At 40.1% G+C, this 25,411-nt stretch overlaps 1 protein-coding gene across 3 annotated transcripts in view; it reads right to left on the bottom strand.

Annotated features, from left to right (window-relative positions):
- The window catches only part of LOC121853550 (death-associated inhibitor of apoptosis 2-like), a 39,311-nt gene extending 26,674 nt beyond the window's left edge, over nucleotides 1-12,637 (bottom strand). Inside the window, exon 1 of one of the 3 annotated variants that reach the window (XM_042347759.1) lies at nucleotides 12,406-12,637. The gene's annotated coding sequence lies outside the window, so the exon portion shown is untranslated. Of the gene's footprint in view, nucleotides 1-8,219; nucleotides 8,350-9,492; nucleotides 9,625-12,405 lie in introns of those variants that run through there. The other 2 variants (XM_042347760.1, XM_042347763.1) reach the window with 2 other exon arrangements.
- Nucleotides 12,638-25,411: the final 12,774 nt, after the last annotated feature.

The raw sequence follows: 25,411 nt of genomic DNA, 5'->3' as shown, positions 1-25,411 counted from the left end.
TATCTCATCGGGACCAGGTGACTTATTAGGCTTTAGTTTGTCTATTTGCTTACTAACCTCGCTACTAGTCACTACTATCTCACTTAATTTGTTTTCTTCACTATCTCTGAATAGAGTCGGTGCCTCGGGTATCATGTTTACATTTTCGGTGGTGAAAACTGTTGAAAAATATTTATTCAAATTATTGCTCATTTCTCCGTCGTTGTCAGTGAGCTCGCCGGTATCTGACAGTATTGGTCCAATCTTTTCTCATGTTTTAGTTTGATACATTTGGTAGAATCCTTTGGGGTTTGTCTTCGCCTCCCTTGCTATCCTTACCTCATTATTCCTCTTGGCTTTCCTTATCTCGGTTTTAACCCTACTCGCCAATATCTAATAATAATCCTGGAGGTAAATTTCGCCATGATTTATCCTTCTACCTATAGCCTTCCTTTGGCCAATGATGTTCTTTAAATAATTATTTATCCATTTAGGGTCATTGTTGTCTGATCTGAGTTTTTTGTATGGTATGTTCTGCCTTTGTGCATTAAGTAACTCATTATTTAAATTGTCGTGGACTCGACTATCTCAGATCTCGTTATCAGGTCGGTGTCGGTGGTCAACTGAGTGTTGTGCTCCACGAATCGCACTGTCAAGTTTAGGGTCAACCCCAACACGTGATTGTCACATGTTATAAGAAAGTTTATGAATCAATATGGGTTAATTCAAATGCAATTGTTAACTGTTGTTGTGGGTTCAAGATAATGCTATCACATAGATAACATATCTAAAATTGGTGGGGAATGTTTTTTTTTTTTTGTAAGGGTGACGACACTGGCTGGCACGGAGGTATGTACTGTATTTAGGTTAGTGAGGTTATTGCTTATGGGAGAGGGAGAATAATGATGGTAGTTGGTAATGGTAGTTAATGATGGTAGTGTTGTGAGTCACGCTAGTACTGAGGCAGGCTCTTGTGTTAGGCAAGTCGTAATGAGGTTCCAAGTGTAGATCTTTACTCAAAGGGGTCCAGTCCAAGACTGACTAAGGGCTTGGCTGTGCCACGCCCGTATATAGTAATTCGTGCACTCGCCACCAGAGAGATCTATGAGTCAAGCTTCTAGAAAGTTCTCGAAGGAGGAAGTTGTCGTCTCCTTGGAATGTCAAGCAAAGCTACATTAGAAAGTAAGAAAATAAGGAGTCTGCAATAGGCCGGTTGGCCTGTGCATGGCAGCTCCTGTCGAGAGTTACTACCACTCTCTATCATCCATGAATCTATCTAGCCTCCTTTTAAAACTTTCCAGCGTTCCAGCACTTACTACAAAGTTGTTAAGCTTGTTCCACTCGTCCATCACTCTATTTGTGAACCAGTTCCTTCCTATTTCCCTCCTAAACCCTTTTTGTTGATAATTACGTTCCTACTGAGGGAGGAAGACTAATGGGATATTCCTCTCTTTTAAATTACTTAAAGTCACTGTGTTTATCTTACTCTGCTTAATTACATACTATTATTATTATTAAACCCCCATCGTTACACTTGGGATCAAAATAACAAATGAGTATCGTTTCTTCCCTTCTGGGCAGACTAATCTAAACCTCGTGTAAGACGCCTGGGTAAGTTTTTGGTTCATATTGTTTTTTGTTTTTAAACGATTTTATGAGGACAAAGGTCAATTATTTGTTCAATACATATTTTTTTCATGTAGTGCTCAGCCAATTAATTTTAGGTTTGGTTAGCGTCAGGGTGTTTATTCATGGGGTGAAATAAGCTGGGATGCCTACTCTTCGTTTGATCTCTCAGAAACCCTTTCGTTAAACTCTTAAAGACTTTTTGGATTTACTTTCAATGACCAAAATTAACAAATGAGAACTTGGTGTTGTGTGTACTCGAGGGTGTTGTGTGTACTCCAGGGTGTTGTGTGTACTCCAGGGTGTTGCGTGTACTCCAGGAATGGTCAGGTTTCCCCCTGTAGGGTGGTCGCACTAAATCGTGGCCCAAATTTCTCAAAACTTGTGCGTCGAAGTTTTCCCCATTATGACGTTAAATATACACTAATATTGTACTCTGACCTAGCGTGTTTTCTTATCCCAGTTAGAAGACTAATTGATATAAGATGAATTAAAGGACACTGATCAGTCAATGTCAGTTTTCTTTGAATTACTGTCACCATTCTCCATCTTATGGGAAACAAATGCTCTCATTTTCTGTTACCATTTTCTATAGGAAATATTCTGTGTAGGACTCTGGCAAGTGTCAGGTGAGTGGAAGTCCTCGGCAAGACAACACGTACGCTACTGCTTGTCGTTCTCTAAGTCAACTTACACAAGGTGACCGTGCTTGTTCTCTACCCTGAAACTTGGTTGGTTTCTCCCGCACCGCGCTACGATGCGTTGACGGTGTACTAGTGAGGGAGATTGGCGCCAGAGATTACAATATGCTAGGCTGTAGCAGGACCAGACTTTCTGAAAGATTAGTGACTTTCCAGAAACATTCATCTGGATAAACAACGTTACCTCAGGTGGAAAAGTTATAATTCTTTAAGTATTAATATTGAACAAAGAATGTGGTGAATTTCCTTTAATATGCGAGAGGATGAAATATTATCATAATTCAGGTCATTTTACACCAAAAGCTTTAATTATCTTGTAACTGAGGTGACAAGGCCCTCTACATCAGTGAACCAGATGAGTGAAACAACCCATCAGCGAGTAGACAAACCTTCCAGTTATAACCTGTAATCAATAATATTACCCCATCGACCACTATCTTGTCCCCTCCACCTTCCTTCACCCTCTCAACACATTCCTCCTACCTCCACTACCCTTCTCCTACCACCACCTCCCCCCTCCTTCCTCAACTACTCCCTCCTTCCCGCACCACCCTCCCCCCCCCACCACCCTCCTCCTACCTCCACCACCCTCTCCTACCTCCACCTCCCCCCTCCTTCCTCAACTACTCCCTCCTTCCCGCACCACCCTCCCCCCCCCACCACCCTCCTCCTACCTCCACCACCCTCGTCCTACCTCCACCACCCTCCCTCTCCCGGAGCAGTATTCCTCAGGTAGTGACGTCACATGTAAACAAACGCTATGGTTGCTCGTAGAAGCCGCTTCAGTGCAGTGTAACAGGTGTTGTGGAGGTGAGGCCTGCCCGCCCATGTAAATGCACTGTACCAGAGCAACGTGAATAGCCTCTATAATACGACCAATGTAGAATTAAAGTGTGTAAGAGATATTTGTACGGTATACGAGACTGCTGGTGGCGGTTATAAGGTCCTGTCTGTGATGACCGCTATATCGCTAACTAGCCGTCAGTAAGTCGCTAAAGAAAGTGACTCACGTATAGTATAACTCACAATAACTCCTCCCACTGTGATATAAATTATTTATTAACTCAGTACTGGAATCATATAAAAATGAATAATAAATCTTCATTTGTGGGGTTCAAAGGTACTGTGTGTGTGTGTGTGTGTGTATACCTGCACAGACACTTAAGATATATCCTGCAACCTTGTACTCCTAAAATGTCTCAATAGTTAATTTAAACAATCAAAATACAGTGGCCCTCCATCAAATAGACCAGACCAAGTAGATGGAGGTTCCAGTGTAATAATCTAAACAGAATGACACTACATTGGGTTAACAGCTTAATTAAGGTTTAGAGCACAGCTGTGGTGCCAACTATGAGTAAAATGTAGGACCATTGTCATTTGTGGTAGAGTCAACCCTTCTTAAGCATGTTTTTGTCATTTAACAATTAACCTAACCTTATCTAAATTGACCTAACTGGATCTAACGTAACATAAACGTAATTTAACATAATTTAATGTAACGTAGCCTAACTACATAAAGTAACATAATCTAAACCTAACAATGTAACGTAACGTAACCTAACATAACAAAGTAACGTAACGTAACCTAATCTATTGTAGTTTAACTTAATCTAAACCATATTAAGCAGTCAGACTTATAAAATAAATTAATATCATATTAAGTTCCGCTGATGTTATTTAAATACTATTGGATTTAATTAACTATATCTGTCTAAATATAGTTTATAAATAATACGGGTTATTAGTAAGCGATAAATGAATAAAGTATTATAAAAGTCGGTGTTATTATTTGACTTACCATCATTACCACCACCACCACCGCAGTTCCGCTCACCCATTGTGGCGAGTCGTTATGTTTCATAAGGCGTTGGTTCTTGTCATCAATAACTAAGGTAAGTCCTATATTATCTTTATTTCTCTTCTCACGGCCAGTTCAGCCACATGTTCACACTATACTGTCCAGTACAACCACACGTACACACTATACTGTCCAGTACAACCACACGTTCACACTATACTGTCCAGTACAACCACACGTTCACACTATACTGTCCGCAGGGAAACTTGAGCTGGACAACTGTGACCCGTATACATATATATGTAGAACATACTAATTATATTACTCAGAACAGTTACGTAAAAGAACGACTTGCTTCATTTAATTCACCAAAGTATGTCATTTCCTTTAGTTACGTCATGTGTTTTGAGGGGTGTGAGTCATTGTATACTGGTTATCCCCGCTTGGGAAGTGCTGCTTCGAAACGCTATGGCCCTGTATCCTGGTGCATTAAAAATATACACCTCAAATGGTAGAAAATAATCTGTTTTTCACCTCAGCTGTAGATTATCCTCAAAGCTGAACTACAGTAACTACTTGATGAATTAAAACACACCACAATGACCTCGGCAGGAAGGGAGGGAAGGAGGGAGTGTAAACTGTCTCTCATAAAACTAAAACTAAAAATAAAAAAGTAATGTGGTTGTGGACAAAAAATCGCACACTTTTAACCGCCACCTCTATGCTACGATGCCGGTCTCCTACCCTTACCCTCCCATACACCACCTCCCGCCTTCCGCACTTGAAAAACGACTGGAAGCAAGCCGAAACTTGCGCTTCTGCCCCCGAGGTTTCACGTGGCCATGACCCTGCCGTGGGAACAAACCAGGGTGGTACAGCTTTACCGGTCCAAAGGCACCCCCCCCCCGCACCCCCCAAGAAACTAACCTCTTTGTCCTGAAGAAGTTATTTGACTCCTCAGGGATAAATGGGGTCACGAAGGTCGTCCACAGACCGGTGGCCTCACGATCACCTCCGAATGGGGACAGGCCAGGCAAGTGGCGGATATCGACTTCATTAACGACGTCTGAATTATAATTGAAGTCCATGAAGAGGACTATCTGGTGATGGGGGTGATCTCCCACGACGAAAGTGAACATCTAGAACAAGACGACCTAACCGAACTACTCGGTAACCAGCTCCATGTTATCAAGAAGCTGACCAGTATAGCGGCCCTGGTCGGCTACCTCAAGATCCTACCCAAAGAAGTAAGACTGGGATGGGAAACCATCCATGTCCCAGCAAGACAAAGAAAAGTGCAGCTTGTGACGGCCTACACTCCTCCGACCGGGAGTGTTCAAAGTGGGGGGAGGAGTGTAGGATAGCCATGCTACGATATGATAAAAAACTGAGCCTTAGGAAAGCTATCCTTAAAGTTAAGAAACAAGAGGAAGAAGAACAGAAGAAACAAGACAACAAAGGAGTAGAAGAACAGAAGAAACAAGAGGACAAAGGAGTAGAAGAACAGAAGAAACATGAAGACGAAGAAAACAAGGAAGTGATAAAACAAGAAGACCAATATTTTTCTTTTAGCAACAAGATAAAATGTGGACCGTCCCAAAGAAGAAGAAGAACAAAAGGAAGAGAACGAGAACTTAAGAACAACAAGACTACAGCCGTAATGATCTGTGATGTTGACGGCCAGCAAAACAAAACAACCAATCAACCGACCGCTTTCCCTGCCTTTCCAATTCTTTTTGTCCACAACTGCACCTTTTAATATATCACTAAAAATAGACACACTCTCTTAAATACAAAAACAATAATATTTAACGATATACAGAATATTAGGTACATTTTAATACATAACAAAAAGTAAATCAACCTAACACCAACTTATTTAAAGACGTTTCCTCTTTCACCCGAACGTCTTACCCTCATTATGTCGCCAAAATATGACAAATAACCCCGTTTTACATGTGGCGTCAGAATACAGTGCCTGGAGGAAGGATATGATCGATGACGGAAAGTGGATCAACACCCACACAACGGAAGTAGTCCCACGGGTGTCATGTAGGTTTATTCTCGGACAAACACGACATAACTCCACGATAAAAATACAATCTCATTTCCTTCACAAACTGATAAAACGTTTGATAACACGTGAAAAATAATTCAGGCGTGAAGAGTGTTTGTGTTATCTGTGGAGGAAAATGGTCGTCGTAAATACTCATATTAATATCATCACAAACACAAATGCCGACTTGGTTTTATGAGAAAATTTAATTTATTTCATCTGATCCTGACCTAACCTAACCTAACGTAATCCATCTTGACCTAACTTCATCTAATCTATCCTGACTTGACCTAACCAAACCTATCAAGAACTAATATAATGTACCTTATTTGTCTTCACTTACTCTGACCTACCCTGACATACCCAGATCTAACTTAACCAAATGTATCTTGACCAAACAGATTAGTAAAACGAAATCCGCAGGTGGTGGGATTTACTTCGGTAAATAATCAGCTTAGGATTATATTAGTTAAGGATGTGTTACCTGGGATAAATACGTATGTACAGGAGGGGCAGGTTGTCATATTAAAAAAAAAAAATTGTATAGATAGTTTTTGTGTGACTGTACAATACTTGTTGAATTAAATAAAACAATTTAACGTAGTCAGATGTATGGGCACAAGAAGCCACAAGTCCAGAAAACTGTGAAGGCAAACTTTTTCGAAGTGAGAATTGTGAACTCTTGGAACAATCTACCAGAGAGTGTTGTGACGGCACCGAGTGTGAGCTCTTTCAAGACCAGACTTGACCAACACTGGAGCAGGTTTAGATACATTCAGGAGCCGGTGCATGCCCAGTACTTGCCAACAGTGCGTAACAGAGACGTGACCGATCGCTCAAGCGGCTAACGAGCCGATTAGTGGCGAAGAGGATAAAAGTGAAAAAAAATGTAAAAGTAGAAAGTCTCCGATCCACGCTAGGATATTTCCCCGAATCCCGTATCCTTCCAATTTAATTTTCAGCCTTTCATGGGGTACACTGTCGAAAACCTTGGCAAAATCTAAGTACATATTAAAGATATTACCACCCTGTTCAAGAATTTGAGTCCAGATATCCAGTACCGTGAGTAATTGTGTTAAGCAGGAGCGTCCGGCATAAAACCGTTTGGCAATCTTTTACAAGGTTGTTTCGTAGTAGATGTTCCATCATGGCATCTCTTATGATACTTTCAAGTACTTTACACACTATGCTGGTCAGGCTCACGGGTCTATAGTTATTCATGGGGTGACGATCGCCCTTCTTGAATATAGGACTCACATAAGCCATTTTCCAGTTATCAGGGACCTTTTGCTCATCCACGCATTTGCAGAACAAGATCTTAAGAGGCTCCGGACGCTCGGTGCGCAGCTCTCTTAACACTGGGATGTACCATATCAGGGTCAGGACTCTTGTGAATCTGTAGTTTTGACAGTTTATTTCTTATAATCTCTTCTGAGAAAACAATGTGGGTCAGCACGTCAGTCCTTGTCCTCATCGACTCCTCCCTCTGTTTCAAAGACAGTGTTAACAAAACTGACAAACGCTTAAGCCACCAAAAGGGTTCCCAGAGGTGATACGATATTCACTTGAAAGATGTTATATACAGGTAGCACAGGTTAATTCTCTCTCTTCGATATATTGATCTATAAACTTTAACCCGTTAGGAAGAATATCGTGAATAAGGAATACAAGATTGAACTCTGATTTAATATATTCTGAAATACATGTAAGATGACAGAAAGTGTTTAACCATTTCTCTATAAACTGAGTGAATGCCTTAAGGTAAAAAAGTATAAATCTGATTAATAGTACGTTAACTACTACACCCCCCACTATAATAAAAAATAATAATGATAATAATAATAAGCAGTAGCGGAGAGAAGTAGTGAGCAGAAGGGAACGACAACTAACAACATGTTTCGGTATCGTCCAGTTGGGTATCGTCTAATAGGGTATCGTCCAGTTAGATATCGTCACAACCACCACTTATCAGCTTACTAGTCGTTCAAGTTTGTTGTTTGTTTCTTTGTTATGACTTTTATCTGTCCAGTGTTAGTACGGGAGAAAACTGGAGTACCTGGAGGAAACTGGCGGTGTTTGGTCGTGTCATACAGGATAAAACCTTTCTCACATCTGACCAGGGGATTTGAACCTGGGATGCGGTAGTGAGAAATTAGTTGGGAGGCATTCTCAACGTGCTTAGTCACCCGCTCACCGAGAACTGTGAATCCAGACTGAATCGGAACATGTGTGCAGTCGGTAGAGATAGGGGATAATTTATTTTGGCAAGTGGTAACTGTGGACTGTGGATTGAGGTGGTTACGGGAAGAGTTGGGGGGAAGAGTGTGCTGCTGCAGTTGTCATGTATTGCTAAATTAAGCAATCTTTGCATTCATTGCTGATGGAAGTATTGAAAGAGGTGATTAAGATTTAGTAATATAGGTCAGAATTTATATTAAAACTATAGGATGAACGTAAATTTAAGTCTCTATGATAAGTCTAAACGGCCAAAGGGAGTTAGTGGTACAGCTGCAACGTTTCCTGGCCTTGTTGGCAGTCAACCACTCACTGTACACACACACACACACACACACCTGGCGCACTCCGACACGACTGTAGAGAATATTTATTATACAGTAAGCCCGTATGGTGTTGGTGGACAGGTGTGGGTTGGTAGTGGATGTTGGTGGACAGGTGTGGGTTGGTAGTGGGTGTTGGTGGATGTTGGTGGATAGGTGTGGGTTGGTAGTGGATGTTGGTGGACAGGTGTGGGTTGATAGTGGATGTTGGTGGACAGGTGTGGGTTGATAGTGGGTTTGTAGTGGGTTAATTTTAAATTTTGTCACGTACAGCAGCTACTTTATTGTGCACCCAATATTAATCCTGTAAGCTGAACCACAAAAAGGATTACAGATCGGGATCACAAAGGGTGAACCTCCAGTGATCAGTATGGAAGAGAATATTGCAAAATAATTCAAATACAATGTTTGTTTAGTTCTGTATATAATTATAGAGGTTGAGTTATTCACACCTGCGTTGGTATATATAGGTGTTGTAGAGGGTGTGTTTGTGGGTGTATTAATATATGCAAGTAAGAAACACACTCCTCTAGTACACTAGTACCACCAGGAGGGACAGCACCCCTACCCCATGACTGGCCTGCTGCCACTTCTCAGAGATGTACAGTACAGCCTCTCTGGTCACCTCTCTTTAACTCTTCATCGACCAACTCCATCTGTTACATCCTGACCCTTAAATAAACATCTCATCAGAAGTATGTGAAGAAAAAGTGACATTATTGTGACAGCAGGTGAAGGTAGATACTGTACACGAGGGGCTGTCTCACTCACCAGACTACGGGTTGAGGATGTATTGGCTGTTCTTGTAGTTCCCAAGGCAGAGAGCGTCCGCGTTACTCCGTTCACCACACACACACACACCACCACTAAACTCGCGAGATAGAGCAACCGCTGCCTGCATGCAACACGGTCGACTTAGATCACACACTTACACCCTTGACTTACTTGTTGAAGGATATGACTTCATCTCTATTTATTTATTCGTTCTCACAGTCTCAACGCTGCTTAAGGATTCACTGGGAGGTGAAATCATCCCCTCTAGTATACCCACCTAGCCTTATAGTGTGTGTCTCGTTATACAGTCTATGTTCCGCGTCTTGCTGAGTATACGTTGTGAATAGGTGAGGATAGGTTAGGTTACGTTAGGTTAGGTTAGGACATCACTATAGTGGGCACAAGTTTGGACCGGTGATGTAAGTCAGTAAAGGTGAAGGATTTTGTAATATTTCGGGTGATGATGAAACACGCTTTTGTTGAAGTGGACGGGGGCGGGGGGGGGGCTGAGTCATGCATACTTAAGGAGGAATGAAGGCGTCGCCAAGATGGTTCATTTCATCTCTCTCATTGCCAGTGGTAGTAAGATCGAATGTATATACGAAAACGAAGTTAAAAATAATCGGTATAATTTTCAATGCACTGTACAATCATTATCATCATTATTTTCATCATCATCATTATTCATTTTCATCTTTATTGTCATCATTATCCTTATAATCATCATCATTCTTTTACGGTAAGTTTTCTTGCTACTTTGTTGTTGTAGTACCGTAGCAGTATTAGAAGAGGTCAATCACCGAGACTCATGGGAGGAACAGGATTGACTAATACAGTGGAGGTTGCCGCCACAGAACATCTCAACTGTGTCAAGCTCACAGCAGCCCTCACTGAGCACATAATACCTCAGAATGCAGCAAGTCAGGTGGATACCAACGAATTAAACAAGATTCGACGGCCCATTACGACAGAACGGCAGTACAACTAATGATGCAACTGTCAGAAAACTTGAAAAAAGTAGCTATAGCGCAGGAGGTGGGCGCCTCGAACGGGCCAACAACGTTACCAATAAGGGCAAAAGGCTTCAACCTTAATAAACAAGAATTTACAGATGCCATTGCTCTAAGTGGTTGATCATTGGAAGGTTTGCCCCCCCCCCCCAATGCATGAGGCATGACAAACTAAGGAATCTCACAACAAATATGTTGAAGGAAACCTGCCATGACGTCAAGGTGGAACCAACCCTCCTTCCAATGGACGGTGAGAACCTTCATCACAGGGCTTCCAACACATCCAACGAAGCCTGTGTGGATGTCAGTGCTCGAGCATTCTGGACACGGACAGCGAGCCTTCTTTGATATCAGGATTTTCGTCCCCCTAGCTGCATGTTACCGTAACCTACAGCTCTCGAGGCTGCACCCAAGAGGAACGAGAATGACAAGAACAGGGCGTAAACTAAGAGAATTCAGAATGTGGATCAAAGCAGCTTCTCTCCTCTGGTGTTCACAACCTCTGGCGGATGGGATCAAGTGCAAGATGATTCTAGGCAAGATTGGCCGAGATGTTATCTTAACAGAAACAGCAGCCTAGAGGCTACCATGCAAGCTGGTTGTGTTGTCGCCTGTCCTATCTGTTTAGGTCTGTATTGCTTTGCCTCAGGGGAACGGTCGCATATATTGACTATGAGGCAAAAGTCACTGAATGCTGCATAGATCTGCTGCTCAACTAACTCAACACAGCTAGGGTAGCTACTTTTGTATTAGGATATTTAATTTTAAGGTAATAAAATGGTGGCGAAGGTGTGGCTATTAGGGGAGGATGGAGGCCACGTTTAATTTAAAAAAAAATAGTAGTAGTAGAAGTAGTAGCAGGGGGTGAGTCATAGGCTTTAGAATGTACACATAACCGCATGCGGGTAACCACAACCCACAACCGCATTTGGTAAAGGCTAATTCACCTTGGCTCGTCTGACTATTGTGGTGTGTGTGAGTTGTGTGAGTCATCGTCATGCACCCACGGTTAGGCCAGGGTACTGAGGACACACGCACTAAGATACACACAATAAATTTAAATGTTTCAAGACGCTTAATTAATTTTTAGCATAAAAAACTAGACGAGCAAATTTACTCAAACTTTGTGAGGGCGAGTGATAAAAGAAATAATACCAGGGACAATTAATGGTCCATATAATGTTGGCAGCTTACTACACCTCTGAGAGTAATTTGTACGAAGTGGTTATTTAGCCTAGAATTCTCGGCAGGGCAGTCTGGAGGCTGCTTTCTGGTATGCTTCCACTACAACGATTGTTATAAAGATTATTTGAACTTAGGAAACGCCTTAGGGTGCCCTACCTCCTTCCCTCACTTCTACATTAGATCTCAATGTTCCATTATTATTAAGGGTCAGGGTGAGGGCGTGACTTTTAAATAACAAACTAACTGAGGGATCGTTAGAGGATCCCTAACTCTGTCTTTATTATGCAACAAACCTGCACAAATAAACGATAGGAACAAATACCACGACAATTTAATAGTCCTGGAAGTTTTCTCTTTAACATTTATACACCTGTCAAGTTCAAGTTGTCAGTATAAAACAACTAACTTTCTTGCCGCCCTTTTCCCATGTATTGTCTATAAGGATTCCATTAACACTTATGTTGGTATTATGACTTACAAAAAACAAAAATATACGGTGCATATTTGCATTATAAAGAGGCGCATAGGATGAAGGAGTTATGACAGTGGCTGGCGACCTAACGATGGCATATACATGACGTCACGTACCCCCCCACTCCCCTATATAAAAGTGTCTAACAGACTTCGTAAAGATGCTTATAAATTAGCCCGGCAGGGAATTCCCAGCTAGGCTAATTTATAACATGTCAAGTACAATAATTAAAGCTTCACGTACCTGAGGCGCAGCGGGACTGATCGTGTTGGTTCCCTCCAGGAAAATAATAATTCTATTTTTTGTATGAAAATTTTCAAAATGAACTGACCAGCGCACTGTCTAATTTCAACGTTAATATGTATGGGTTTCACTAAATACAGAACACTTGCAATATTTTCTGTTAACGAAAAGTTCTTGGAAGAATACTCTTAAAACGTAGTTGCTGTCTTACGTGCTGCGACCAAAGTGACACTCTCGGTTGGCAACCCTGCATTATCAAGGCGGCACACACCCCCTCCACCCCAACACACACACACACACAGGCAAACAACATTCACTCTATCTCTCGTTCTTTTATTTTAAGTTGTTTACACGGGGATCATTGACAAAGGTTTAAAGCCACAGTTAAATAAACAAAAACTATCTTATCTTAAAACCATTACCCAGGGTTGTTACAATAAATAATCATACTTAGTTAAGGACACTGGCCATGAAGGTCCTATGACGCTGACTGTCTCCAGACACTGGATGTTGTATCGGCTTAACTAACTCAGCCAGGTTATATAATTTTGTATTAGGAAAGTCAGGCAATAAAATGGTATGGCTTGAAGAAGTAGGTAGTAGGCAGCTACCAAACAGGGAGGTACTACCGCCTGGGAAGATATTTGAAGCATAATGTGTTGTCTAATGGTAGACCCTGCTGCTGTATGTGACCAAGTCCCAGGTTGCTGATCTGACTTTCTGCCTCATTTACACACAATTGCAGGGTCTCAATTGTTTCTCTTACTATTGACAACACAACATACATACTGTACATTGTTTCTCACTCTTGATTTATTTTTTTCGTTTTCTTGTATTTATTTATGGTTATTATTATTTGTAGTATTTTTATTTTTAGTATTTTATTATTTTTTTAATGATTATTATTATTATATTTTCGCCCCCCAGGCCCCGATGTGGGTGAGTGACCTATGCCCGGGTGGGCTAATACCAGTAAAAAAAAGAAAAAAAAAGCAGGAAATGTTGCCGCTATGACACCATATTGTTGCAGGTGTTTGTATTCCGAGTCATACACACACACACACACACACACACACACACACACACACACACCAATGTATGTAATAAGTTATTTATCTCCAATGTATATTTTCAGCCTTCGAGCTGCAGAACTTTTTCAATAAACCGTTATTATTATTATTATTATTATTATTATTATTATTATTATTATTACTATTATTATTATTACACACAATGATAATGACAATACCTGAACAGCTCTGTGGTATATTCTCTTCCTCCTGTCTGTGCCTATACAGCGGATGTCTACCAGGCTTAAGACACTTCAAAGGGGTTGTGGAGACATACACCTTTCTGCTACTGGATGCTGCTATCTTGAAGCAATGAGGAAGCATTTGGCTCATATTATTGTTTATATGCAATAATATAAGCCGTGTAGGATATATGACAAAAACAACAAAGAAAATAACTAGAAAATGTCCGCACAGCATTCAGAAATCACGTGACATCCAGGGCAGGGAGACTGATGTTGTGTCGTGAATTATTTTGTTATGTTTAAACCTACATGCATGCTAGTTGAATTTATGAGGGCTTGAGTTGACATAGGTTTGGTTGACAGGGGTTGAATTGACAGGAGATGAAGTTGACAGGGGTTGGGTTGATAGGGGGTTAGGTTGACGGATTTGAGTTGACAAGGGGTTGAGTTGACAGGGGGTTGAGTTGACAGGGGGTTGCGTTAGGGTGGCCATTTCCAAATTTCCAAAAAGGACATTTTATTTTTTTTTGCGACATCTATTTTTTAACCTCAATTAGGCATGTTTAATGATGAGTTGAAAATATATAAAAGTTGTATAAAATAAACAAAATATACTTAGAAGAATTGTTGACTTGTCAAATATTACTATAATGTGATGAATGCTATTTTGTGGCCATTTTTCTAAAATTTCAATTTTTTTAAACGCACTGTATATATTACATACATGCATTTTTACACTATAAATACAGAACTGATAGAAATTATATTCATTTTTACTCCTGCTGAAACGGCATATGCTAACCAGATTGAAGCAAGAACAACAAAGTCAACCACTCTCCACTGCGGCCTCAGACAGACTGACCATCTCGGACGCGTTGACAATGTCCGAGATGGTCAGGTTGTAACATGTCAACTTGACATATTACAACTTGACTTGGAGTGTCGTACACTGCGGCTCATTAGCAGTGATGACAACAGCAACTACATATAATAAAAATAAGTTAACGGTTAATATGGCCTTTGGGGCGCCGGTGGGTAGAGCGGTACCGCTCTTGCCTCCGAGATGTCACGGGTTCGATTCCCGGGCCAGTGGAAAGTTGTTCGGACACACTTCCCAGCCTCCCTTGGTCCCTGTTCACCTAGCAGCAAAGTAGGTACCTGCTGTAAATCGAAAGTTGCGAGTTCGTATTCAGGGAAAGTTGTCGGAGCTTCCAATAACTTGCTTAGACATAAACCATTGACTCTTCAGGCTTCTACACCCTTAACTCATGAGACATAAGACAAGCATGAACTTAGCATGCTTCCCTGTTGGGCGCTGTAAACGCTTCTGAGCTTCACCTTACACATGGGGGTGCCTAATAATAAAAAAAAGAAAAAAATTATGTCCTTCAGTTCCCGCTGTTTTTAGTACACCTGAGGTAATTTATATAATTATTTTTAGTCAGACAACAAAAAGGAGGACAATTTAACGTCCGGCTCGAGGTAGCGCGGGACGGAGGACAGAGTGCTCAAACGCCGGACTGTGCGGCCATCCTAGACCGTTGAGTTGACAGGGGGTTGAGTTGACAAGGGGTTGAGTTGACAAGGGGTTGAGCGATGTGGGGTTGAGTTGACAGGGGTTGAGTTGACAAGGGGTTGAGTTGACAGGGGTTGAATTGACAAGGGGTTGAGTTGACAAGGGGCTGAGTTGACAAGGGCGGAAAGGACAAGGGGTTGGAGTTGACAGGGGTTGAGTTGACAAGGGCGAGCTGAGGGGGTTGAGTTGGACAGGGGGTTGGAGTTGGACAGGGGTTGAGTTGACAGGGGGTTGAGTTGACAGGGGTTGAGCTGGACAAGGGGTTGAGTTGACAGGGGGGTTGAGCGACAGGGGGGTTGAGCTGACAAGGGGTTGAGTTGACAGGGGTTGAGTTGACAAGGGGTTGAGTTGGGACAAGGCTGAGCTATGACAGGGGATTGAGTTGACAGGGGTTGAGCTGACAAGGGCTGAGTTGGACAGGGGCGCTGGACAGGGGGATGAGCTGGGGGGTTGAGTTGACAGGGGTTGAGCTGACAGGGGCTGAGCTGATTGGGCGTTGAGTTGACAGGGGCTGAGCTGACAGGGGTTGAGCGACAGGGGCTGAGTTGACAGCTGGCGCTGACAGGGGGTTGAGTTGACAAGGGGTTCAGTTGACAGGGGATTGAGTTGACAGGGGGTTGAGTTGACAAGGGGTTGAGTTGACAAGGGGTTGAGTTGACAGGGGGATGAGTTGACAGGGACCTGCTACGTGTGCTATTTCCTCTCGTCTCTGGGTGCAGCCATTAGCTTCACCGTCACGGGAGATGACCAGGAATGAGTCCCTTCCTCTTTGGGTCCGTGTGTCCGCGTCCAGGAGTTGTCATCGTGGCAACTACAATGAGATATTTTATTGTATTTTCCCTCTGCGCCACTTCTCAGTTCACTCGTCGGTCGGTCTGTTACTGTTAGCAGATATTGGTCAGGCACGAACTCTAGACTGTGACTAACTCTAGACTGTGACTGAACGTGTGAGTGTTGGTTATGTCTGGTCTTACAGTCGGTGCCAACACAACAGTCTATGGCAGATTATTCCAACAATTCACAACAATTAACCCAATGAAGTTAACTCTGACAGTTTGCAATATTAATACCTAATTCTTTAACTTGAGGTTGTGGCCTATGATGTATCTTTGCTAATTTGATCAGTGATAACTAGTAATCATAATTATCTATCACATATCAGTGCTCGGCGTTGCGTCCCTTAGTTTGCTGTGACGGGGCTGTCACCTTGTCCACATTCCATGACGTATCAGACAGGATATTGTTCCAGAAGGCGCCGCCTGCTTTATATAACTAAATCACTTGTACTAATTATTTTATTTTTTTCTGTAACATTTATTTCCCAAGAAAAAAAAAATACTTTACCGAAGAGGAACCTTCAGCTAGGTTGTGTAGGGCAGTGAAGGTTATATTGGTATATATTTCCGAACAATGCTTTTAACTTTACCGTTAAGTCATCCTGGTACATGAATACTAAAGTACAACAAAATTATTCACTATCTGTTGCTTCGTGTCTGTACCCTTGAGAGGTTACTCTGTCTCGAGGCTGCAGACGGGCGGGGTTTTATAGTGTTTTAAGAGGATCCACAGACAGCACAGGAAGTTCTGGGATGCCATGGTACAGACGATGGTGCAAAAACACAATTCTCCGTGTCATATTAAGCTGTGGTTCTACCTGTGGGTAATTACCCACATTTCGGGTATTTTGAGGTATTTTTTAATTTTTTATTTTTTATTTTTTTTTACGGAGATTAGTCCACCCAACACAGGTCACTGATCCACATCGGGGCCTGGGGAGCAAAAATCTACTACCACTACTACTACTAATAATAATAATAATTAATAAAACAAAATAAAATAAAAAATAAATAAAAATAATACAAATAATAACCAAAAATAAATACAAAAACCAAAAAAATAAATCAAGAGTGAGAAACGATATACATTATGTATGTTGTGTTGTCAATAGTATAATGAGTCAAAACTCGTATAGAAGATATAATTATAGGTCGAATATTTAGTTGTAGGAATGTAAAGTGAGGAAGGTTGGTAGCGTGGCCGATTAATTATTTATCTGTATATACGTTCTTAGGGGAAATCTTCTCTAAACACCACTTCAATACAACTATATATTAATTAACTCAATGGCATGGACACATTACTCAAACATAATATCGAAGTTACTAGAACATTATATTTACATTACTAGACACTGACTCCCGGACACAAACATGAAACGGATACACTTCCCACCGTAAGAAACTCACCTTATGGATAGCTCTGACAATGACTTCCGTGTGACCTGAGGGAGGCCCAGTGGGTGCTCCTGGACCCTGCTAGCTGGAGACGCGGTGTGGGGTTGTGAAGTATCCCTCCCGACCCAGACTCATCCTCCGAATATGAGGGCTAACATCCACACTTCAGGATGCAGGCCGTCCTGTGACATTCCTATAGATACCCAGTCATGTCGGTATCTTGGGGAATGAGGCAGCAGATGGCCTTGCCAAGACTGGCTGCAACAAGGCCACACCTGACTACGTTGTTCCTCGAACACTTTTACAGCTTAGGACCCAAATTCGCCGCAAACAGAGAGAAGCCCTGGAAGCAGCCATCCCCCTGGACTCCCCGCCCACCTGGTACGATGTCCTCCGTAAACTTCCTGACCTCTCGTACATCTCCGGGAAAGGGTCGCGGAAAGGGGACGTGATTGCTGCCCGTATCATCATTGGGTATGACTTTGCTTGGGAAGATTGGTATCCCCGCATCCCCTGAGCAACGCTCTTGTGCATTATGCAGAAGACTCGACAGCAGCACCCTTATCCACTACCTCCTAAGATGTCCCCACACACAACGCCTCCGTGACGCCTGCTGGACCACCACTCCACGACCCCCTGACGGAGACACGATGATCCTCCCCATACTGGCCAGATATTATATAAATAATATTGATAATGTGTTAAAGGAATATCCTTCCTTCCTTAGGCTTTAGTAGCACCTTTACAATATTTATACTGTATATACTTGTGACACTTGCCAGATGCTTCTGGTGTTATTGTACAGGGGTACCTAGTGACAGCACTAGGATCCTGGCTCCTCTATCAAGGATTAAACCATTGAAATTGAAAATTGAATTCTGGTCAGATGTCGTGCTGCTCAACCCAGTTTCTTGGAGGCTGGACTGGGTGCTAGAGACCCGAAGAAGCCAGCAATTGAAATTAAGCTGAAAATTTCTTTGAAAACTAAGACAATGATTATCGTTTATCTTTATACACAACTTTTGTTGTGTCTGTTTGTGTTAAGTTATTTGAGAACGGTTGGGACTTCCCGACCGTGGTAGTTGGTGAACGGCGATATTGTGTATTAGCGTCTGTGCGTGTGTAATGATAATAATGAAAATGATGATAATAATAATAATAATAATAATAATAATAATAATAATAATAATAATAATAATAATAATAATAATAATAATAATAACAATAACAATAATAATAATAATAATACAGGTAATAATTATCATAAAGAGTGAACATATAAAAAACTGGTGACCTTCCCAGTGGTTATGAGGTAGTCAGTGTGTGTGTGTGTGTGTGTGTGTGTGTGTGTGTGTGTGTGTGTGTGTGTGTGTGTCCCGAGGTTTACGTTATGGGTTTTCCGAGTTTCTAATATACGGACGTGGTGTGTTGTCTCAAACTTTAAGTACAGTAAAAGCTTCCCTTTAAAATAATAATAATAATAATAATAACGAGTCCCCCCGAAAAACAGTACAGGGTGTCCCCAAAACTTCGTACTCATATAGTAAACTGATGTACAGGGTGTCCCAAAAATTCAGCACGGAAGGGATTAGATGTTAGAATTAATATACCATTATAGTATGTACTGTATGTTAATCACACACAAACACACACACACACACTTAAGTCGTTTGAAAGAAAGACAAAATTCATTCGTTAACCCAAGACTGAAGGTTCAATACAAACAAATGGGTCACCTGAAGATTAACCTACCCACCACTATAAAACGTCACCATATACGTTTTCTGGAGCCTCAACACAAAAAACGTCACCATATACGTTTTCTGGAGCCCCAACACAAAGAAAACGTCACCATATACGTTTTCTGGAGCCTCAACAAAAAAACGTCACCATATACGTTTTCTGGAGCCTCAACAAAAAAAACGTCACCATATACGTTTTCTGGCGCCCATAGACCGGAAATATACAAAGGCTTTCGTCAAGAACGCAAAAAAAACTGTGCCTCGCCTTGACTACACCCTTCCTGTAGGCGTGACGTCATTCTTGAGTATAAACACAGGCATTCTGGGAGTGGTGAGTGTGCGGACACAGAGTGAGTGGGAGTGAGGAATGAGGAGACATGAGAGTGAGTGGGAGTGAGGAATGAGGAGACATGAGTGAGTGGGAGTGAGGAATATGAGGAGACATAAGAGTGAGTGGGAGTGAGGAATGAGGAGACATGAGAGTGAGTGAGGAATATGAGGGGACATAAGAGTGAGTGAGGAATATGAGGGGACATAAGAGTGAGTGAGGAATATGAGGAGACATGGGAGTGAGTTGGAGGAATGCAGGCGTCGTATGATGTGCGTAATAATACTTATAAAACAAATGAAAAGATCTGGGTGAATTGAGCTGCCTCAGCGAACGCCTGTATGTGGAGAGAGAGAGAGAGAGAGAGAGAGAGAGAGAGAGAAACATGCTGGTAGCTCTACTTTAGTACAACGCCCAGAGCTGTTACGGCAATGTGATCCCCTCCTCCTTCTTCTCCTCCTCCTTCTTCTGCTCTTCATCCTCCTCCTTCTCCTCCTCCTTCTTCTCCTCCTCCTCCTCCGGTCCCTCCCCCTCATCCTTCTTAGGTTAGGTTAGGTTACGTTAGGTTAGGTTAGGTTAGGTTAGTTGATGAACCATTTTAATTCCTTGTGAGCATCCGACCTCCCCACAAGAATCTGACCTATTTATATATAGTGTTAATGAATAGTTGCGAATTCGTATTCAGGGAAAGTTGTTGGAGCTCAAATATAACTTGCTTAGACATAAACCATTGACTCTTCAGGCTTCTACGCCCTTAACTCATGAGACATAAGGCAAGCATGAACTAAGCATGCTTCCCTGTTGGGCGCTGTAAACGCTTCTGCGCTTCACCTTACACAAGGATGTAGGGGGGTGCCCAATAAAAAAAGAAAAAGAAAAAAATGAATATGATGTATTTCTTTGTGTATGAACCTCTGTCCTGCGTGGCAGTAAGAAGTGATACCACCCTCAGTGTCAAGACCTGACTGAATTACTCAGAATAGGCAAACTGTACTACAAGCTCTGCCAATAAATTTGTTAAAATGAAAATAAACTCTTCATAACCTTTACTGTACTTTAAGTTACGATTAAATATGCATACTGGCTACTCAATATTTATACTATGTACAGTAACTGCAGCTGCTGGCTTGTATAATTCATCACTAAGAAGAATGGGTCGAGTCGTTTGTCTCCTTCTAATCAAGGAAAATAAATGTGTGTGTTTGTCCGTTCTTAGGTTAGGTTAGGTTAGGTTAGGTTAGGTTAGGCTAGTCTAGGTATTTATTCAGTGAAATTGTCTTACGGGTTTAATAACTATAGTTCATAGACAGTGTAGGTATACAAACAATGTACACATAGACAGTGCAGGTATACAAACAATGAATATAGACAGTGCAGGTATACAAACAATGTACACATAGACAGTGCAGGTATACAAACAATGTACACATAGACAGTGCAGGTATACAAACAATGAATATAGACAGTGCAGGTATACAAACAATGAATATAGACAGTGCAGGTATACAAACAATGTACACATAGACAGTGCAGGTATACAAACAATGTACATAGACAGTACAGGTATACAAACAATGTACATAGACAGTGCAGGTATACAAACAATGTACACATAGACAGTGCAGGTATACAAACAATGTACATAGACAGTGTAGGTATACAAACAATGAATATAGACAGTGTAGGTATACAAACAATGTACACATAGACAGTGCAGGTATACAAACAATGAATATAGACAGTGCAGGTATACAAACAATGAATATAGACAGTGCAGGTATACAAACAATGTACACATAGACAGTGCAGGTATACAAACAATGTACACATAGACAGTGCAGGTATACAAACAATGTACATAGACCAGTGCAGGTATACAAACAATGTACACATAGACAGTACGTATACAAACAATGTGACAGTGCAGGTATAAAAACAATATACATAGACAGTGCAGGTATACAAACAATATACAGAGACAGTACAGGTATACAAACAATATACAGAGACAGTGCAGGTATACAAACAATATACAGAGACAGTGCAGGTATACAAACAATATACAGAGACAGTACAGGTATACCAACAATATACATAGACAGTGCAGGTATACAAACAACATACATAGACAGCGCAGGTATACAAACAATATACAGAGACAGTGCAGGTATACAAACAATATACAGAGACAGTGCAGGTATACAAACAATATACAGAGACAGTACAGGTATACAAACATTATACATAGACAGCACAGGTATACAAACAATATACATAGACAGCACAGGTATACAAACAATATACAGAGACAGTACAGGTATACAAACATTATACATAGACAGTACAGGTATACAAACAATATACATAGACAGCACAGGTATACAAACAATATACATAGACAGTACAGGTATACAAACAATATACAGAGACAGTACAGGTATACAAACACATACATAGACAGTACACGTATACAAACATATATATAGACAGTACAGGTATACAAACATTATACAGCAGACAGTACAGGTATACAAACATTATACATAGACAGTACAGGTATACAAACATTATATATAGACAGCAGGTATAAAATGATTATACATAGACAGTACAGGTATATAAACATTATACATACAGTACAGGTATACAAACATTATACATAGACAGTACAGGTATACAAACATTATACATAGACAGTACAGGTATACAAACATTATACATAGACAGTACAGGTATACAAACATTATACATAGACAGTACAGGTATACAAACATTATACATAGACAGTACACGTATACAAACATTATACATAGACAGTACAAGTATACAAACATTATACATACAGTACAGGTATACAAACATTATACATAGACAGTACAGGTATACAAACATTATACATAGACAGTACAGGTATACAAACATTATACATAGACAGTACAGGTATACAAACAATATACATAGACAATACAGGTATACAAACATTATACATAGACAGTACAGGTATACAAACATTATACATAGACAGTACAGGTATACAAACATTATACATAGACAGTACAGGTATACAAACATTATATACAGATACAGGTATACAAACAATATACATAGACAGTACAGGTATACAAACAATATACATAGACAGTACAGGTATACAAACATTATACATAGACAGTGCAGGTATACAAACATTATACATAGACAGTACAGGTATACAAACAATATACATAGACAGTACAGGTATACAAACAATATACATAGACAGTACAGGTATACAAACAATATACATAGACAGTACAGGTATACAAACAATATACATAGACAGTACAGGTATACAAACAATATACAGAGACAGTACAGGTATACAAACAATATACAGAGACAGTACAGGTATACAAACAATATAAAGAGACAGTTCAGGTATACAAACAATATACATAGACAGCGCAGGTATACAAACAATATACAGAGACAGTGCAGGTATACAAACAACATACATAGACAGCGCAGGTATACAAACAATATACAGAGACAGTGCAGGTATACAAACAATATACAGAGACAGTGCAGGTATACAAACAATATACAGAGACAGTACAGGTATACAAACAATATACATAGACAGTGCAGGTATACAAACAATATACATAGACAGTACAGGTATACAAACAATATACATAGACAGTACAGGTATACAAACAATATACATAGACAGTACAGGTATACAAACAATATACAGAGACAGTACAGGTATACAAACAATATACATAGACAGTGCAGGTATAAAAACAATATACATAGACAGTACAGGTATACAAACAGTGTACATAGACAGTACAGGTATACAAACAATATACATAGACAGTACAGGTATACAAACAATGTACATAGACAGTGCAGGTATACAAACAATATACATAGACAGTACAGGTATACAAACAATATACATAGACAGTACAGGTATACAAACAATGTACATAGACATTACAGGTATACAAACAATGTACATAGACAGTGCAGGTATACAAACAATGTACATAGACAGTGCAGGTATACAAACAATGTACATAGACAGTACAGGTATACAAACAATATACATAGACAGTACAGGTATACAAAACAATATACATAGATAGTACAGGTATACAACAATATGCATAGACAGTACAGGTATACAAACAATGTGCATAGACAGTACCCAGGTATACAAACAATGTATAGACAGGAGTACAGGTGTACCAAAACAATATACACTTAGACAAGTACAGGTATACAAACAATATACATAAACCTTGATACAGGTATAAAAACAATGGACAGAGACAGTGTAGGTATACAAACAATGGACAGAGACAGTACAGGTATACAAACAATGGACAGAGACAGTACAGGTATACAAACAATGAACATAGACAGTGCAGGTATACAAACAATGAACATAGACAGTACAGGTATACAAACAATGGACATAGACAGTGCAGGTATACAAACAATGTACATAGACAGTACAGGTATACAAACAATGTACATAGACAGTACAGGTATACAAACAATATACATAGACAGTACAGGTATACAAACAATATACATAGACAGTACAGGCATACAAACAATGTACATAGACAGTACAGGTATACAAACAATGTACATAGACAGTGCAGGTATACAAACATTGTACATAGACAGTACAGGTATACAAACATTGTACATAGACAGTGCAGGTATACAAACATTGTACATAGACAGTACAGGTATACAAACAATGTACATAGACAGTGCAGGTATACAAACATTGTACATAGACAGTACAGGTATACAAACAATGTACATAGACACTGCAGGTATACAAACAATGTACATAGACAGTACAGGTATACAAACAATGTACATAGACAGTACAGGTATACAAACAATATACATAGACAGTACAGGTATACAAACAATGTACATAGACAGTACAGGTATACAAACAATATACATAGACAGTACAGGTATACAAACAATGTACATAGACAGTGCAGGTATACAAACAATGTACATAGACAGTACAGGTATACAAACAATGTACATAGACAGTGCAGGTATACAAACAATGTACATAGAGAGTACAGGTATACAAAAAATATATTATAGACAGTACAGATATACAAACAATATACATAGACAGTACAGGTATACAAACAATATACATAGACAGTGCAGGTATACAAACAATGTACATAGACAGTACAGGTATACAAACAATATACATAGACAGTACAGATATACAAACAATATACATAGACAGTACAGGTATACAAACAATATACATAGACAGTACAGCTATACAAACAATATACAGAGACAGTACAGGTATACAAACAATATACATAGACAGTGCAGGTATACAAACACTGTACATAGACAGTACAGGTATACAAACAATATACATAGACAGTACAGATATACAAACAATATACATAGACAGTACAGGTATACAAACAATATACATAGACAGTACAGATATACAAACAATATACATAGACAGTACAGGTATACAAACAATATACAGAGACAGTACAGGTATACAAACAATATACATAGACAGTACAGGTATACAAACACTGTACATAGACAGTACAGATATACAAACAATATACATAGACAGTAAAGGTATACAAACAATATACATAGACAGTACAGATATACAAACAATATACATAGACAGTACAGGTATACAAACAATATACATAGACAGTGCAGGTATACAAACAATATACATAGACAGTACAGGTATATACAAACACATATACATAGACAGTACAGGTATACAAACAATATACATAGACAGTGCAGGTATACAAACAATATACATAGACAGTGCAGGTATACAAA

Source organism: Homarus americanus, unplaced genomic scaffold, assembly GCF_018991925.1.
Source record: "Homarus americanus isolate GMGI-L3 unplaced genomic scaffold, GMGI_Hamer_2.0 scaffold4896, whole genome shotgun sequence".
Taxonomy (NCBI): domain Eukaryota; kingdom Metazoa; phylum Arthropoda; class Malacostraca; order Decapoda; family Nephropidae; genus Homarus; species Homarus americanus.
Note: the sequence above shows the minus strand (reverse complement) of the source record. Positions and strands in the feature narration are given on the sequence as shown.